The sequence below is a fragment of the Bos javanicus genome, chromosome 3, assembly GCF_032452875.1.
Source record: "Bos javanicus breed banteng chromosome 3, ARS-OSU_banteng_1.0, whole genome shotgun sequence".
Taxonomy (NCBI): domain Eukaryota; kingdom Metazoa; phylum Chordata; class Mammalia; order Artiodactyla; family Bovidae; genus Bos; species Bos javanicus.
This window is the reverse complement of record NC_083870.1, coordinates 54,061,350-54,074,636: the sequence shown is the minus strand read 5'-3', so window position 1 is coordinate 54,074,636 and position 13,287 is coordinate 54,061,350. Positions and strand designations below refer to the sequence as shown.

Below are 13,287 nucleotides of genomic sequence, written 5' to 3'. Positions count from 1 at the left end.
TTATTTCCAATATTCTGGGAGGCGGGTCATAGCGGATCCTGTTGTGATTTCTGTCGGAGAGTGTTTTGCCTATGTTCTCCTCTAGGAGTTTTATAGTTTTTGGTCTTACATTTAGATCTTTAATCCATTTTGAGTTTATTTTTGTATATGGTGTTAGAAAGTATTCTAGTTTCATTCTATTACAAGTGGTTGACCAGTTTTTCCAGCACCAGTTGTTAAAAAGATTGTCTTTTCTCCATGGTTTATTCTTGCCTCCTTTGTCAAAGAAAAGGTGTCCATAGGTGCATGGATTTATCTCTGAGCTTTCTGTTTTGTTCCATTGATCTATATTTCTGTCTTTGTGCCAGTACCATACTGTCTTGATGACTATGGCTTTGTAGTAGAGCCTGAAATCAGGCATGTTGATTGCTCCAGTTCCATTCTTCTTTCTCAAGATTGCTTTGGCTATTCAAGGTTTTTTATATTTCCATACAAATTGTGAAATTATTTGTTCTAGCTCTGTGAAAAATACCGTTGGTAGCTTGATAGGGATTGCATTGAATTTATAGATTGCTTTGGGTAGTATACTCATTTTCACTATATTGATTCTTCCAATCCATGAACACGGTATATTTCTCCATCTATTACTGTCCTCTTTGATTTCTTTCTTCAGTGTTTCATAGTTTTCTATATATAGCCTCAAGACTTCTCTATCTATACAGCGCCGATGATAAAACATCTCATCTAGGTTAAAGATAAAAAGCTTCTCCACAGTGAAGGACACCCAGAGAGGTTCACAGAGTTACATGGAGAAGAGGGAGGAGGGAGATAGAGGTGACCAGGAAGAGAAGAGGGGGAATCAAAAGAGGCGAGAGCAAGCTAGCCAGTAATCACTTCCATATGTGCTCTTCACAGTCTGGATCCCTCAGAGATGTTCATGGAGTTATACAGAGAAGAGAAGAGGGAGGAAGGATACAGAGGTGGCCAGGATGATAAAGGGGGGGAATCAAAAGGAGAGAGACAGATCCAGCCAGTAATCAGGTCCCTAAGTGTTCTCCACAGTCCAGAATACACAAAGAGATTCACAGAGTTGGGTAGAGAAGAGAAGGGGGAGGGGGGAGATAGAAGCGACCCAGTGGAGAAAAAAGAGAGTCCAAAGGGGGAGTGAGCAGTCAAGCCAGTAATCTTGCTCCCAAGTAAAAATGGGTACTGAAGATTGGGTTCTTAAAGGTACAAAATTTTTGGTACAAATACCAAAAAGCAAAGATTAAAAATCTAGAGTAGAGGTTGGATTCCCAAAAATACAGTGTTAAAGAAAAAAACAAAGTCACAAAAATTATATATATGAAGTTTGCTTGAAAAAATAGGGTCTTTTTTTTGCAAAGTAATAGTAGGTTATAAAAATGAAAATTAAAGGAGTAATAGAGGACTTTAAAAAATTCCTTTTAATTTAAAGAATGATAATAGTAAAAATATATCTAGAACTTTCTCTGGTGTTGCTGTGGACAGTGTGGAGTCAGTTCATTTTCAGATAGTTCCTTGATCCAGCTTATACTTCTCAAGATCTATAGGCCCCTTCCTATGTGAGTGAGTAAAATCTCTCAGTCGTGTCCAACTCTTTGCGACCCCATGGACTGTAGCCTACTAGGCTCCTCCATCCATGGAATTTCCCAGGCAAGAATACTGGAGTGGGTTGCCATTTTTCGGTGCTAACTACAGGGTTTTAATCTACTGTACCTGTCACTTCCAAGACTGTTCCCTCTGTTTTAGCTTCTTCTGTTTGCTGGTCTCTTCAGTGTCTAATTTCCGCCCTGACACAAGGGGGCGGTGGTGGACACTTTTTTAGGCTCAGTTGTTCAGTGGTACCATGGGGAGGGAAGAACATTGCAAACAAATAACACTGGCATTTGCTCGCAGTGTCTTGGCCACACTGGGTTTGCCCCCACTCATGGCGTGTGTGCTTTCCCTGTCTACACTGCTTAGGCTCTAGGTTGCTCTACCAGGAACTGTCTGAGGCCGGCCCTGGGTTGTATGCACTTCCCAGGTCTAAGCCGCTCAGGTTCAGGTACTTGGGTAGTCCTCAGAGGCGCAGACTCGGTTGGGCCTGCGTTTTGTGCCCTTCCCAGGTGCGAGCAGCTCAGGTGACCAGGTGCTTGGTGAGCGTGGTCGCTGTGACTTATCACCTCCCCCATCCTTGCTGTTTGGTTTTCTGGGTGTACAACCAGCACACCTTCTCAGGCAGATGTCGACCGTCCAGAATACCAAGAAGTCTTGGTTAGCAACAAAATCTGCTTGCAGTTTGGTAGATGATGCCTCTCTGAGGCCACAATTGCCCCCTTCCGGCTCTGGCTGCCCTCGCCTGCCTGTCTCTGGCAGGGGTGGGCCGGCCCGCAGCCGGCTAGCTCTGTTCAGTCCTTTGTTCTGTGAGCGGGTCTGGCGGTGTCTTAGGTTAGGGCTTTTCCCTGGATAGCTATCCCACAGTCTGGTTTGCTATCTCAAGTTAGTTCCCTCAGATTGCCCTTGGGGCATTCAGGCCTGGTCCTTAATCTAAGCAGTGCAGCCCGGGCCTCCCTGCCCAGCCTCTGTTTGCTAGTGGCGGATGCGGGAGTCTGTGCTGCTTCTCCGCTGGGAGTTACCATTGGGCGCATAATCTGTGTGTTTTAATTATTTATTTATTTTTCCTCCTGATTATGTTGCCTTCTGAGGTTCCAAGGCTCGCCACAGACTTGCCAGTGATAGTGTTTCCTGGTGTTTGGAAACTTCTCTCTTTTTAAGACTCCCTTCCCGGGACGGATTTCCATCCCTACCTCTTTTGTCTGTCTTTTTGTCTTTTATATTTTTTCCTACCTCCTTTCAAAGACAATGGGCTGCTTTTCTAAGTGCCTGATATCCTCTGCCAGCATTCAGAAGTTGTTTTGTGGAATTTACTCAGCGTTCGAATGTTCTTTTGATGAATTTGTGGGGGAGAAAGTGGTCTCCCCGTCCTATTCCTCCACCTTCTTAGGACTGCCTCCCTGCTATTCTTTAAATATTTGTTCACAATATTGTTAAGAGAAGCCAGGAGCTGTATGAGAGATAACAGGGTAGCCAAAGAGCGCCTCTAGTTCCCCTTTTTGCCAGTTCTCAGGATCTCAACTGACCAGAAGAAAAGTAGCAGACTCCTTGCCTTTTCTTCAAGCCATATTCTGTACCATCCCTGAGAAAAGGCATAATATTTAAGTTTAATTTCACTAACTTTCCAAAGATGTTTGAACACCCCATTGATGAATTGGTACAGGGAAGCTGCTATAATATCCAGGCCCTAAGTCTAGCCTTAGAAAGAGACACTGGGCTAGATCCTGAGAATATAGGTAAATAAGATTCTGCCCCAGTCTTCAAGGAACTTGAAATAGTAACTTATTACATGTCATAAGATAGTAGGAGAGAACTATTGTTCAGTTGGTCAGTCATGTCCAGCTCTTTGCGACCCCATGGACTACAGCACACCAGGCTTCCCTGTCCTTCATCATCTCCCAGAGCTTGCTCAAACTTATGTCCATTGAGTAAGTGATGTCATTCAACCATCTCATCCTCTGTTGTCCCCCTTCTCCTCCTGCTTTCAATCTTCCCAGGATCAGGGTCTTTTCTACAGAGTCAGCTCTTCCCATCAGGTGGCCAAAGTATTGGAGTTTCAACTTCAGCATCAGTCCTTCCAATGAATATTCAGGACTGATTTCCTTTAAGATTAACTGGTTTGATCTCCCTGCAGTCCAAGGGACTTTCGAGAGTCTTCTCCAACACCACAGTTCACAAGCATCAATTCTTTAGTGCTCAGCCTTCTTTATGGTCCAACTCTCATATCCATACATGACTACTAGAAACCATAACTTTAACTATACAGATCTTTGTTGGCAAAGTAATGTCTTTCTTCTTAATATGCTGTCTAGGTTTGTCATAGCTTTTCTTCCAAGGAACAAGCATCTTAATTTCATGGCTGCAGTCACCATCTGCAGTGATTTTGGAGCCCAAGAAAATAGTTTTTCAGTTTCCATTGTTTCCGCATCTATTTGCCATGAAGTGATGGGACCAGATGCCATGATCTATTAGTCTTCTGGGAAAGCAGAGAGAAGAACAGTGAATGTAGCCTGTGGAGGTCAGTGTGGCTCAAGGCAATGATTCATGACAGTGATCCTAGGGCGGGACCATTGGTGAAGTGAAATACCCTTTCTTAATTTTAAGTAAATCTGGTGTTCAGAGTTTGAATCTTTCAAATGGATGAAAATAGGATACTTTCATTTTATGCAACCTAAAGCCTTAAACTTATGGAATTGCACAAGGCAGGTTGAGTAAGTGTGACATTGCAGTGAGTCTTGCCATACTGACCTGGTGGCTTAGATAGTAAAGAAAGATTCTTGACTCCTTGCTACATCTTAAAAGGAATCTATCACTGAGAGACAAATTCTCCCAAATGGAAGGCCTTTCTCAGATAAAAATTTTACAGTAGGCCTTTGCATTACTACAGAGAAGTTTGTTTCCTCAGACTCTGCTATCTCCACTGACTAGAAGGAAATAAGAGCCCCTGGACGTCTCAGTTTTCAAAGGCCTTGGGACCTTTTGTGTTTCTATCAGAAAGCTGGTTGTCCCCTATTGTTCCTTAATCCATAGTCCCTTGGGAGTGTTCTGTTTTGTGTCCCTGCCTGGGAGCCTTCTGAAAAAACCTCTTATTTGAGAAAGGGAGTTCTCAGTGTTTGTCATCTCCAAATCTTCCAGAATACATTTTTAAGGTTATCTTGGGATTGATTTTTTCCAGGGAAAATAAACATCTTGTGTCTTGCCTCTGGGGACAGTAAATGTTTTTCAGAGGCAGATAAGGCCAGTTTTGTAACACTCCAGCACAGCAAGCTGGGGAACTCACTGATGCTGCTTCAGCAGCTGTGTTTGTCACAATGACTGTGACAGTCCAAGTCCTATTTTGATCTTGCCTAATATGGAATATTTATTTCTAATCTTAGAAGCATTGTGATTTAGTACTTTCACATTTAATTATTCCAGCTTGTACTGTTGTTTGGTGTTGGGGAGGAAGCGAGGTGTTAACTTTTGCTGTTGTTTCTAAAATGAATTTGAGTGATTTGATTTTAGGCTGGATAAAGACACTGAGCTACATTTTGTTGGGTTTTTTTTTTTTTTTTTTCCCACTTGACAACAGTGGCTTCACTCTGAGATGACAAGCTGTCATTGTGAGAGAGTTTGCATTAAGTTCTACATTTGTATCCTCTCAGCAAAATACTCCAGTTTAGGTAAATGTGAAATGTAAAAGGGTAATGAAACTCATTGTTGAAACATGTTGGGAAGCATTCAAGCCAATTCAAAGAAATGTACAGTAAAGCAACAGTGAGATTCTTTTCATACATGGAATTAGCAAAGACTTTTATTTTTAAAGATGATTCCCACCTCATGAGGGTATTACTCATACTGTTTACAGGAAAGAAAATTAGTGTAATCTCCTTGGGAAATAATTTGATATATCAGAAGCCTTATGGAGAAGGCAATGGCACCCTACTCCAGTACTCTTGCCTGGAAAATCCCACGGACAGAGGAGCCTGGTAGGCTTCAGTCCATGGGGTCACTAAGAGTCGCACACAACTGAGCGACTTCACTTTCACTTTTCACTTTCATGCATTGGAGAAGGAAATGGCAACCCGCTCCAGTATTCTTGCCTGGAGAATCCCAGGGACGGGGGAACCTGGTGGGCTGCCATCTATGGGGTCGCACAGAGTCGGACACGACTGAAGCGACTTAGCAGCAGCAGCAGAAGCCTTAAAATGTTTATGCTCTTTAGCTTAGTACTCTTACTATTTCCAGAGGTCTCTGCAAAGGAAATCACATGAACAGAGTTACGTATTAGTAATAATATGCGTTATTAGTAATAAAAAGAGAAAAATCTATGATTCAGTAGGGAAATGATTTTGTAAACTGTGACATATCCATGTGTGAACTGTTATGATTTAAAAATGATGCTTAGAGAAACTACAACATCAAAAAAGCCTATGAGAAATGATGAGTCAAAAAGATCTCAATATCTTATCATTGAATTTTATAATAGTATAATTATATACAACTAGCAGGCAGCAAAAACCAAAACAAAAATAAAACTGGAAGGAGAAAATGATCCTAAACATTAAGTTGTTTTCTCCCCAGGTTTCCTTATTTTCTGTAAGAAGCATAGATATTTTCAATGAACTTTTCTTTTAGTTAAGAGAAAACAATTTTCTTGTAGTGGTGCCTTAGATATAATGCTTATCTCATTCTTCATTAAAAATTTAAAGTTCATATTTTATGCCTTGTAAATTGCCATGGTGATGGGATTAAATGCTTAAATTATGACATGCATGCATGCTGTCATTTCAATTGTGTCTGACTCTTTGCAACCCTATAGACCACCAGACCCCTCTGAACATGAGATTCTCCAGGCAAAATACTGGAGTGGGTTGCCATGCCCTTCTCCAAAGGATCTTCCCAAGCCAGGGACTGAACCCATGTCTCTCAGTTTCCTGCACTGGAGGCAGGTTCTTTACCACTAGTGCCAGCCAATGATTTATTTACCTCCCTGGGTTTTAGTTGACAACTTTTGTGAGAGGTTAAAAGTGACCTCTTTAACAGCAGTTGCTTTATTAAACTGTTATCTTTTGTATGTTTCAGAAAGTTGTTATAGATGTTTGAAACTTTAGAACCACAAAAATGGATAAAATTGTCTTGCAATTTGTGATGGATAAAATGTAACAGTATGTTTATGATTTCTCTTTAGGAATTTTTCAAACAGAAACTAATTGCAGCATTTCCAGTTGACCAGCATTCATAGGGTAAGATTAATATTCTGAATTGTGAACACATGGTAAAGATAATTACTTTTACATTGGTAGCTTGGGGCAAATAAGTACTGAATACTTAGTATGTAAAAAAGATTACTATTCTTACAGATGTTTTGAGTAAAATCCTTTTGATGTTTTAAAACCAATTAAACAGAAAATTAAATCTGTATGCATTTTGGTAAAATATCATCTTCCTATCCTTTGTTTATTTTGTATGTAGGAAAGGATATGTGTGTATGTATGTGTTAGATATTTGTAATTTTTTAACGTTAAAGATCTAAAGAATATAATGAATGTTTATGAGAGGCTTAGACTCCATGACTCCCTGTCTCTATTTTCCTGATTTTTGTTTAAGGTAGCATTTCTAATGCATAGAATTGGTTTGTTTGGTATGTTTCCATAATAAAAAGATGGCCTTGCCTTCCTCGAGTAGGCAAGTCAGAAGTAAACAAGTCCCATCTCCTGTTGCTTCCTGCAAGCATCATTCATCTTTTGTAATTGTGGAAGTTTAATCTTGAATTAGCTCTGTGGCAGAGCTTTTGACTTGGACATAATGAATGATTAAATTTTATGCGTTAAATTGCGTGGCTCTCCAGTGTTCTGAATATGGCATATGTCTTAAAGCTGTGTCACCCAGCTCTGAACATAGTCCCAGTAAAGCAGTGCTTGAGGACAGTGGACCTGTCTCCTACTGTTTTCTGATCATCCTTCTTTTTACAGATGAAGGTAGACACTTGGACTTCTTGAGTATATCCACATTTTGCTGTTGAATTATCGAGGTCAGTATGAATTCTGAGAAGCTAATAACAGATCAGCCACTTCTCTTCTTGTGACTCTTCAGTGGCTTTTCTACCACTCCTATACTACTTGTTATCTGAACTGCTTATCTTGCCTGCAGGTCTCTGTTACTCTTAACTTTCCCCAGGCTTCTGACACTGAGGCCAAGTGTCCTCCCTTCTGATCTGCACACATCCTAAGCTTCTTGCGCCTTCTACTTAGATGATCTCCCCCAATATCATCACATGGTTGGCTCCATTCTCATCTACATTTTAGTGGTAGTCCCTCTAAAGAGAGACGCCTGCCCTGACTCCCTGGTCTAAAGTAGCTATGTCTTCTTCGTAGCTTTTCTGATTTTATCATGTACATGTATCTAATCTGTCTCTCCTTACTACACAGTAAGGTCCCTGGGAGCCAGGATCTTGTCCATCTTTCACATTTCTGTATTTCCCTAACACTTAGAACTCTGTCTGGCGCATAGTAGATGTTCTAAATATTTGTTGCATAACAGACTAAAATCCTGACCTCTCTTTGACAAGCACTGCTTTACTATTCTCTGTAATGTTTCACCCATTCTCTTTGGGTATTTTGTTTGTGTAGAACCAAATGCACTGCTTATTTTTGGCCACCATCCTACTCATTTTGGCACTGAAATGACAGTATAAGATGGTGTTGCTAACTCTCAACTATGCATGTCATCTCTCCACAATAGGATTTTAAATCCCATGAGAGCAGAAACAAGGCCTCGTGTTTCCTTGGTATACCTTTGTAAAGTCCTAAACTCCATGATTGAATGCATGTAAATGTTAACTTTAGAGAAAGGGTTAAGACCAAAACATAATTCTGGTTTGTGTGTCCTAGAGCGGGGGGGAGGGGGGGGACTCATTTTGATTTATGGTTTAAAATATTTATAACATAGAAATATTCTGGACTATTTTTTCAGCTTCATGTTCTAAAACTGTTTAAGAAAGCCTATTATTACTTAGGCTAGGTGACTAGAAGCAATGCTCTCAACTTCAGTTCTTTTCACGTTAGGCAATAAACCCATGTTGTACTACTCTGTGACCCTAGAGAAGCTACTTAAACACCTCTGAAATTTAGTTTCTTTATTTGTAAAGAGTTAGACTCTGATCTCTATGGTTTCTTCTTGGGTTAAATAGTCCATATGATTCTGCTCCTGTGAAAGGTAGGTCACCTGTGCAAGAATTAGAAGGAAATGGACTGATGCCTGCTGTTGTCATTTAAAAGGAGAGCATGTGTGATTCCCGAGGGACTGCACAGGGACTGAGTTTGGCTCAGCTTTGTGGTTTGCTGACCCTGGGATGATGAGAGGGGGTCAGGAAAACAGTTTTATAAACAATGAAGATGGTAGAGAAGGGTTTGAGGTTGCTGTCTATTTACACATTCTAGGAATTGTGTAGCCACTGGCGGCTTATGCTCTACTGTTAATGAGATAGTAATAGGGCTGCAGCTTCTCTTCATTTTATTCTAGATGATTTGGTAGCTTACGTAAAGCATCAAAGAATTGAGAGGTCTTTTTCTGAAAGCACAATTACCATGTAAATTAAATACATGATGTATTTCATAACCATCAGAAACAAGAAGTGAAGCAATGTTCCTTAAATTTCAACAACTCTGATTTAATTAGGATTTCCAGAGATGGTCACATGCTGTCAATTGTCATATTCAGTAACTTTCTCTTGGGGCTTCAGATGATAAGGGTAATTTTTCTAATATTTAGCATATGATTTGATTGTTTCACAGATCCCTTACCACTCTACAGCTTTGGATAAGAAGCTGCAGAATGACAGTTACCCGTTACTATTCTCCTTTGGTTTCTCTGTTTTGACTATGACGTCAGATCCTTTGATTTCTGTGCTCCAGAAACACTATGCTGCTCTTTCACCTGCTTCTCTATCCACCTTTACTCTTGGCCCTTCCTCATCTGATATGTTACAAAGGAGAGAGAGATTCTAGTCTTATTTCACCAAATTCTTCCAATGAATTCATTTCTTTGGCACTATCTGCTACTTAAATGCTCAGGACTTCCCGTGGTGGGTTAAAGATGGCTGCAAATACTTTGTGATTTTTTTTCCCGTCAAGAGATGGAGTCTATTTCCTGTCCTTTTAAATCTGGGCTGGCCCTGTTATTTTTTCTGACCTGTCACATGTGGCAGAAATCATATGGGGTAAGGCTGGGCCTTAAAGGGCTTTGTGACTTCTGCTTTTGTGTGCTTATAATTTTCTTAGTTAGAACTCAGCCACCTTGCTGTGAGAAAGTCTAAACAGCCATGTGAAGGAGTGGCAAGGCCCCTGGTCAGTAGCTGAAGCTGAGGTCCAGGCCAAGCAGCCAGCCAGAACACCAGCCCTGTGACTGAGGCAGCTTGGACCTTCCAGCCATCACAATGTTCGAGCCAACACCATGCAAAACAGAACTGCCTCTTCATCCTAAAGAATCATCTGAAATGATGAATGGTTATTTCAGCTGCTAAGTTTTGGGCTGGTTTGTTACATAGCAATAAAGAACCAAAATAAAAATTGGTACCTAGAAGCGAGGTGTTGCCACAACAAAACATCTGGCATTGGCTTTGAGACCAGGTAGCAGTGAACCTGCAGGGGAAGTAAGAAGATTATTAATGGTGGCTGGAAGGGCAGAAAGGAAATTTCTACTGGAGGGTATAAAACAGTACCCTTGTTATGTATTGGCAGAAAACTTGACGAGACTGACACAGTAATATGGAATATAGAAAATGAACCTAATCGATTTGTATATCTAGCTTAGATTTTCCTTCAGAATGTTGGAAGTACTAATTGACTTCTTAAAAACGTTTATGACTAAAGTAAGAGAGAGATTAATTATAGAAGAAACAGTTCAGATTTTAAGTAGACTTTTAGAGGACATATTTCCAATTCAGAATTTTCTGGGGTCATGAATAAAACTGTTTCTTAATTCATAGCTTCTCTTCCAAGCAAAAGGTACTCAAAGATGAGATCCAGAGCAGTGCTAGTGCAGTAAAACTTGGTATTAAGGTAGGAATCTTAAGGCCAGGGCACAGGGATAGGGCCCTGTACTTAGACTTTAGAAAGATTTAAGGCAGTGCCTCTTCTCAGCTAGGTAGCAAGGCTTCTAAGAATCTTAAGGGTGTTGTCCCATAGTATTCCGAACATAATTTAGATGACAAGATCCTGGACTTTAAGCCTGAACTTGATGCCATAGTGGAATAAAACTTTGGGCGGGGGGCAGGACTAGGGAGAGGGTGAGGCTTTCATGTGAGAGGAATGTAAATCATTTGTGGGTAGAGAGTAGACTGATGGCTGCACATTCTTTGCCGTTCTTCCACTGAGAGGAGGCATTTATTCCCGAATAAATCTGGGCTGGTACTTGACTCCTTTGGCCAATAGTGTATGCTGGGCATGACACCGTGATTTGAGAGCTATGCCATAAAAGAACTGCAGTTTTCACCTCTCTGTTTGGAAAGCACCATCATAGAACCCAGGCACCATGCTGAGTGAGGACACTCGAACAACCACAGGAAGTCTCACATGAAGTTCCAGTCAGCACCAAGTACCAGCCTGATGAATAAGGACATTTTGAACCTTCCAGCCATCTCTGTGCCAGCCAACTCCAGGAAGTGAAAGAACCACCCACAGAATCACAAGAAATAAACTTATTTTTAAGCCACTAAGGTTTGGAATGTACAGACTAACTAGCCAAATTCCTTCCCATCTATATGCTTCCAAGATCTTGCTTCTCCAAGGAGAGGCTTAATCCCTTAGATACATCCTGCCTAACATGTGAACATTATACTCTTCTGCCCTATGCATTTTTGTACATTCAGTTATTTATTGTACAAATACTTACTGTACACCATGTGCTAGAAACTGTGGAAGATCCTATAATGCCGTAGGATCAGAATCAGAATTCTTTTGACCCTGCTTGTCCATGGTCCTCTTTTAGGATATTTGATGTTGCTAAGCGGTGTTGAATTTTCATATACAGTGACTATTTTATTCACTGCTTCTTTTCAAATATATTGCAAAGGTTTTCAGTATTATTTCTCGCCCACATGATTGAAATAACCGTTCAGCTGCCCCCCTGTTTCTAACCCCTCGACCTTAAATCCATACTGCAGATCTCTGTAGCTCAGTGACTCATTGTTCCCCCCTCTCACCTGAAGGTTCCTGTGGTTGATGGTAGCTGTTACTTTGTAGTCTTTGGGGAGAGGGAGCACTCTAGACATCTGAAACTTCCAGGAAGACTTAAAAGATAGGGAATGTCCCCATTTATTTTGTTGCCAGTCTATCTTGTGAGCTCTCTCCTCTGACCTCACTTCCACCAACTTTAAGAGTGGCATCTGGGTTTAAGTTTCTTATAAAAGTGCTCCAGGTGGTTCTAATGTGAAACCAAAGTTGAGAACCACTGTCTTAGATTGGTGATTCTCAAAAAGTAGTCTTATACCAGTAGCATCAACATTACTTAGGAATTTGTTAAAAATACACATTCCTGGGGCCTACTGCAGGCCTAATGAATCAGAAACTCCGAGAGTGGGGTTTATCATGTGATTTAACAAGCTCTCCAGTGATTTATGAGCATTAGTATTAGAGAAACACTTTACTAGATGAATCCTGTAGTTCCCTTCTAGATCACAAAACTAGTGTCTGGCTAGTGATTCTTCAAGTGCTTGAGAAATGCTAAATAATTGTCATCAGACCTCTGAAGAGTGGTTCAGAGGATTATTTAGTATAAAGCAAAGGAGCAAGTGAGTCCTGGACACTAATGCATTGTTTCCCAGGGTGAATTTACATTTCAGCTGAAGATACGTTAGACCCAAGAAACATCTTGATGAGAAGAGTAGGACTAAGTATTTTGAAAGACTATAAAGTGACTTTTTAAGTTAATAATCAGTGAGAGTAGTGTACAGAAACCCCATTTTGATTTGTTTGGCTATGTCCCTGCCTGGAGCCAGAGACAGAGATCTTTGAAGTAGCGTCCAGTTCTCAGCATAGAATGACTCTAAATACCATCTGATCATCATTTGTTTATTTTTTCACTGGTTATTTTGGAAATGCTTTCAAAGTAAAATTAGGACTAGTGGGAAGTAAAGACTGTCTAACTTGAATGTTGTTGTTCCAGTCTTAGAGACTTCGGGGTGAGATTGTCAAATGAATTCATGTGCTTTGAAAAGCTTTTATGATTTTTTAATGAGGTTTAAAAGCTAAAGGAATGGGATTAAGACCATAAAATCCTTTACTTTTAACATTGTTTCTTTGAATTGATTTAGTGCATTTGTATATTAGAAATAGAGATCTGATTTGGATTGAATCCTCATTGTTTGCAAAAATATGGTCTGGAAAAAATTTCCTGGACACACAAACAGTATTCAACTTTGTAATGACAAAGGACAGCTATGTTCTAACTCTCCACTTAAGCACTTCAATTAGAAAAATTAACATCATTTAATATATAGGAATGCTTGAGACTTCATACAGCATTAAATGCAGATGCTATATATTTATATAAACTCTTAAATAGTTCAGTGGAATGTGTTTAGTAGAAAAAGTTTAGCTGAGAAAGCAGATTATATAGTATGTAACTGGAGACATTGCAGAAAGCTATACATTTATAGCCTGGTCTTTCCAAAGATTAAAATGGAGCCCACTTACAGTGCAAATGTTGGTTTAA

The 13,287-nt window shown here is 40.2% G+C and overlaps 1 protein-coding gene across 4 annotated transcripts in view; it reads left to right on the top strand.

The window, feature by feature from the left end:
* LRRC8B (leucine rich repeat containing 8 VRAC subunit B) overlaps positions 1-13,287 on the top strand; it is a 77,489-nt gene that overhangs the window by 44,276 nt on the left and 19,926 nt on the right. For 2 of the 4 annotated variants that reach the window (XM_061411291.1, XM_061411295.1), the window contains 2 exons: positions 6,764-6,818; positions 7,548-7,606. The gene's annotated coding sequence lies outside the window, so the exon portion shown is untranslated. The remainder of the gene's footprint in view (positions 1-6,763; positions 6,819-7,547; positions 7,607-13,287) is intronic. The other 2 variants (XM_061411292.1, XM_061411294.1) reach the window with 1 other exon arrangement.